Source organism: Gigantopelta aegis, chromosome 8 (genome assembly GCF_016097555.1).
Source record: "Gigantopelta aegis isolate Gae_Host chromosome 8, Gae_host_genome, whole genome shotgun sequence".
In the NCBI taxonomy this organism is placed as follows: Eukaryota; Metazoa; Mollusca; class Gastropoda; order Neomphalida; family Peltospiridae; genus Gigantopelta; species Gigantopelta aegis.
In genome coordinates, this window is record NC_054706.1 from 9641430 (window position 1) to 9648057 (window position 6628).

The window sequence follows — 6628 nt, forward strand, 5'->3', positions numbered from 1 at the left end:
CGCGAGTATCTTCTACAAAACACAGCTCACTGGCTCACTGAGCAGTAGCATTATTTCCATCTGGTATATTCTGTGATAGCGCTACGCATGACGGATGCGCTGTAAATTAAGCAACTAAAAGAAAATAATAACGGTCCCATAAGACGTGTTCCATAACAACAGATGACGCAAGGCCTAGTTATTTAATTTCTGGGTTTTTTTTTCGTTATTAAAATCACATGTTGTTTAATTTATTTATCTAATTAAAGATGATACATAATGTCCTGGGCACACACCTCGGCTATACTGTTGTATGCTTTATATATTTGACGAGAAGTTATATTTTGTTTTTATTTCAATGTTCCAGAACAACGGTTGATAAGTGGTCTAGTTATTTCTGTTTTCTTTCTTAAAATCACATGTTATTTCATTTATATGCATAATGTCCTGGACACACACCTCGGCTATACTGTTGTATGTTTTATATATTTGACGAAAGGTTTGTTTTCTTCATTTCAATGCATTGTACGTTGATTAACGAGAACATGTTGAAGGAGAAGGCTTATGAATACGAAGAGATAACATTTTATTACACCGCGGTGGAAGAGATACCCATGCGATATTTGTCGTCTTTTCACATTGTGGAATATGCCTTTTGAGGGGTCATGATCAACCGTGTCACACAGTACAACCCCTCATAGCTGTGCATACAAAACGTGTGCGCATGGTTCTTTCGATTCATATTTCCAAATCGGAACAATACTTGCTGTCAGTTCTAATAATTAATGTTAGCAGCATAATTTAACAAAATATTTATTTTAATAATTTTGTTTAGCCTTGAATATGTTTACAATATTGTTTGTGTAAACTTCATTGATAGATGCGTGACGTAGGAATTCAAAGTGTCATTGATAAATAGCTAAATGAACGTATTGAAGTGACGTTATTTTCCCAGTCTTTAATCTGGATTTTAATCTCTTGTTTAATTATTTAGGAATTCATTCTGTGTGATTGGTGTTCATTCCTGTATGGTGTAATAAATAAAATACTACACTCGTTCCCGTGTGAGACCGTTGATATTAAAACTCGTGATGTACAATTGAATACACACTCGTAATATAAACAGTCTCACACGGGAACTCGTTTTGTATTCTCTATGTACTTGCTTAGACAACGAAACGCTTACTGAAAATTATCTAAATCATTGTAGGAGATAATAATCTATTTTACACAGAGTTATGTTGATAACAATAGTTTAATTATGTATGATCATCATCCCAAAAGTAAACCTAATGATAACATGCCCGTTTGAGGTTTAATTATGAAATAAATGCTAAATTTCATAAACCAATATCTATATAGACACGTAAAGTAGTAATTCCCGTACCAGTTGGAACAAATCTTGGAGTGTTGAAAATGATGTATTCATGGCAGTGCGCATGATAATGATGATGATGAAGATTGTGATGGTTGACAATTATGATAGTGGTGGTGGTTATAGTGGTGATATCATGATGCCAATGACGATGACGCTCATAATAATGATAGTGGTGGTGGTGATGTAGCCCTGGCTGAAAATCTGTCCAAATGTCCGTCCAGCCCCCTACGGTCAGAGTACTCTGGTGATAGTATAATAATAATAAGAATAATGATAATGATAATGATAATGATGATGATGATGGTAGTGATGGCATGCTAATAATAATAATAATAATGGTGGTGATAATAGTACGCTAATGATAATAATGATGATGGTGGTGGTTATAGTATGCTAATAATAGTAATAATAATAGTAATAATAATAATAATAATAATAATGGTGGTGATGATGGTATGCTCGAAATATATAATGATGATGGAGATGTTCCCAATAATAATAATACTAATACTACTACTACTACTACTACTACTACTAATAATAATAATGGTGGTGACGATAGTATGCTAATAATAATAATGATGGTTGTTGTGGTGATGGTATGCTAATAATAATAATAATAAGAAGAAGAAGAATAGGATTTTTTTTTTAATAGTGATGATGTTGTTGAGGTGGTGGCGATGGTATGTTCATAATAATAATAATGTTGATGGTAGTAGTAGTAGTAGTAGTAGTAGTAGTAGTAGTAGTAATAGTAGTAGTAGTAGTAATAATAGTAGTATTAGTAGTAGCAGCAGCAGCAGCAGCAGCAGCAGCAGCAGCAGCAGTAGTAGTAGTAGTAGTAGTAATAGTAATAGTAGTAGTAGTAGTAGTAGTAGTAGTAGTAATAGTGGTTGTGGTGATGGGTGATGATCTGCTCATGACAGTAATAATGACGGTGTGCTTGAAATGGTTCTGTTGTTAGTGGTGCTGGTCATGGTTTGTTGATGCTAATGACGATGGTGATGATGAAGCATTTTTTCTAGCTTACTGAAATATTAGGTCTCTATCTAGTAACTCGTCTACAGAACAGTCACGCCCGAATAGATATTTTACCGAATACTATTTCTTTCTTGCATTGCCACAAAGAAGACTGTCATTCCCAGACTAGGCTACTTAATGAAATCTAGAACAGAACAGAACCGATCTCAATGGAATAAATACAGCTGTGATGACATGCACTCATGAATCACTGTCAGAAGAGTCAAACGATAATGATATCAGATGTTCGCAAAAGTGGGCACATCCTGCCCCACTGGTGGTACCCATCATGAATACCGTTACCACATATAATTAATAATAATAAAAAAAAATTCTGAACTACCAGTTCGGGGATAATCCTCCGCCCGCCCCCTCCCGCCTCCTACACACACACAAAACAAAAAAGAGAAAAAAACCCCGATCGATATTTGCTTCTAAACCAATAAATCTCCTTTTGCTGGATAACTCTGTGATGGCCTTTTTCAAACTCATCAACCTGTACTTGATATATAGCTTAACGAATACTGTTCTATTGTTCACGCCGACTGTCTCCCTTGGCGCAAGCAACCGGGATATTTTATTACAATTCACGTGGTATTTTGTAATATTTAATAAGCGGGACTCTAGTGTATACTGTGTTTACTGATGGATGATTATGCAGGGTATTGTTCTGCAATGTAAAGTGCCGAATTGCAATATATATGTTTTCCATAACAAGCTACATGTAACATAATCTTGTTTACCGCCATCCCAGAACAAAATTGCCATGTGTTTGTATTGTGTCGAACAATGATCTTTTGAAATTTTCGGAATTATTATATTTCAATTAGCTCGCCGTTTTGAAATATACTACCTTTATCAAATACTAACAACTTTTCAACATCTTAAAATCACTGTTTGTTTTTAACTGGAGTTTAAGGGGACGGTGGAACAATTTTCTAAAAGTGTCTTTTCGCAATAGTGTCGAAATTCAATAAAAAGCTTTTTTGTTTTATATTATTCCCTTGATTCGAACGTACTCAAACATGAATTCTTTACTCCCAAACCAGGTTTAGGTTCTGGCATGTCTTCGTCCTTTCAAAACAAATTACCATTATTTGAACATTTCGAATTCATTGCATTTCCATTATTCAAACATGATCAGGGTTTACCTTCAAACTTACATGTGCGAAAATTCTGAAAAAATCTATTCTGGACATACCCAAATACCCAAAAACTAAGTATCAAGTCGCAGGCATATGCTTAAGCTTGACGTAAGTAAAAGTTTTAGCAATTTAGAATTACTAGCCATGTTCTCACAGTGGGTAGCACCGTCCTCGTTGGTGTCGTGGTTAAGCCATCGTACGTAAGGCTGGTAGAAACTCGGTTCGCAGAACTTCTGATACCGGCTCCCACCCAGAGCGAGTTGTAACGACTCAATGGGTAAGGCGTAAGGCCACTACACCCTCGTCAACAAACCACTAACCCTGCCATGGACAGACAGCCCATATTGATGAAGCGTGTCCATGATAGCGTGAGAGAGAGAGAGAGAGAGAGAGAGAGAGAGAGAGAGAGAGAGAGAGAGAGAGAGAGAGAGAGAGAGAGAGAGAGAGAGAGAGAGAGAGAGAGAGAGAGAGATGTCTAACGACAACTTATAATACAAAAAAGAAAAACCCAAAACACTTCAGCAGTGGTAAATATATTAAATCATGAACTGATGATCAGTAATGATATACACCTTCATAAGTTAAACCAGTGTAAACATTTGAGATGTGCAGACATAAATATCACAAGTAAATGTTACATTTGGAATAAATGTCAGTATCTCTTATTAATTTGAACAACTGTGACATTTAAGAAGGATTTTATATTGTCCTATAAATTAGTTTCTATGGTGTGCCTGACCATCCATGCCTGTACTTTAATATGTACCAGTATGTCTTGCCCCTCCCTCGAAAAAAACTAATGCGAACGCCAATAAATACACATAATATGGCCTTTGCATGACATTGTATCTATTATTTCGCTCTTGTGGCGGTATGTGAAACAAAATACAATATTAGAAGAGTATATATTTCACAGAAAATATATTTTCTTACATTTTGTAAGAGATAAAAATGGGATAAACCGAAACACATTTCACTTGCTGTAAACTCGTGTGTTCTCAATGTTTTTGCCCGTTTTTTTGGAAGACGAGTACCAGCGTGATAGATCTAGATAAACCGTTAATCGAGTTGCAGCTGCATTTAAAATTTCGATTTGGGCCCCGTAAATCAGCGCCCGATCAGACTCCTCACCTATAGTACTAATTATTAACTGTTGTTTTCTGGTGCCAATTAAACAATTATATTGAGTGGCATCAGTGTCATATCCATGGATCGGGGTAGCACACAGAACGCACCCACTATATATGAAACTAAACTTTTTCCCCCATTTATTCCAGAAAACATTGTTTTACTGATGTTGAATTGTAGTGAGTACATACTGCACTGATTGACCTGTGCATTAACTGTGAGTTGAATCCGGGACCTGCGCATTAACTGTGAGTTGAATCCGGTACCTGCGCATGAATCGAGTATGTTTCAGCCTTACGTTGCTTGATGGCCTGATCAAGAGTCATCAGGTCAATTGAAGAAACTTAGTTTAACGACACCACTGGAGCACATTGATTAATTAATCATCGGTTATTGGATGTCAAACATTTTAGTAATTGGGACACGTAGTCATCAGAGGAAACCCGCTACAGGGATCTTTTATATGCACCATCCCACAGACAGTATAGCACATGCCTTTGATATTCCAGTCGTGGTGCACTGGCTGGAACGAGACATAAGCCAATGGTCCGACCGACGGGGATCGATCCCAAACCAACCGCGCATCAAGCGAGCGCTTTACCACTGGGCTACGTTCCGCCCCCCTGTCCCATTGAGAAAACTTAGTATTTGGTTTACATGTGTTGTTCTGCTGGATATGATGATAATGATGAGGAGGACGATGACGACGACGACGATGGTAATGATGATGGTGATTACTATGATGATGATGATTGCAATGATGAAGATTAATGTGATGGTAATGGCAGTGATAATGATGATGATGACTACAACACGACATAGATTATGGTGATGAAGTAGATGATGATGATGAAGATGATGATGATAACGATTAATGCTTGCTACATGAGTGATCGACATACGATAGCTGCCAATTAGGGCCTCCACGAGTCCAATATATTGGACTCGAGTACTCGAGGGTCAAACTCGACCCGGACCCGAGTACCCGACGCTTACACAAGATGATAATGAGACAAAGGAATATAACGTAAAATAGCATTATATAGCTTAATTCCAACACTGAACATGAATGCCAAATCATGCCATTGTATTGCATTTAGAAACCCGTTGATACGTTCAGTATTGTGACGGACGAACGGACGGCCAGATTAAAAAAGAAACTAGCAAATAGTCATATAATTATCGTGTAACTTGTATCGTTGATTAGTTACTGCTGAACTAGTTGCTCTACATTGTCTCACTTGTACGGGTACTCGAGTCCTGTGAATGGACTCGAGTCTTTGCTAGACTCGACCCGTGCCCGAGTACTCGAGTACTCGTGGAGACCCTACTGCCAATTAATCTGAACCACAGAACCATAACACGTGATCAGAGCCGTATCGCTGCACAAAGCAGAGTCGAATGTGTACTTGGGAAACTAGTGGTTGATTCCATACATCTCTATCTAGTAGCCCGTCTTTAGGAGGACAGCCACTCCTGAGGAGATATTTCATCCTCTGTTTATTAATGCCATTCCACCTTTTCCCTGCCTATAGCCACCAGTTTCATATTTTCAACAACAAAGAACCGACGTTCCACTCAACATCACAGTTCTATAGAAGGATTAGTTCGTATGAAGTAGAAAGTGAATTATGCAATATATTTGACATTTTGTTCTACTGGGAATGCTTGATACACAGTTGACGTTGAAAGAACCAGAATTACTAATAACGCAAAGACATCATAACACATTTAATTGAGCAGGCGCTATTATAAATAGGAATGTATCTGTTATAATTTGTACAGAATCAGGCAGGGTAGTGAGACACGGGTTTTTCAAATATATTATTTATGTATTTATTATTATATCGTACTGGTTGTTTATATAACCAAGAGTTTGTTTGTTTATTCACATGTTGATGTTGATTTTATTCTGAATATTGTATATACTTTTATGATAGTTTAGATTTAAGTTGGTTGCAGTGGAAACAATATTGTG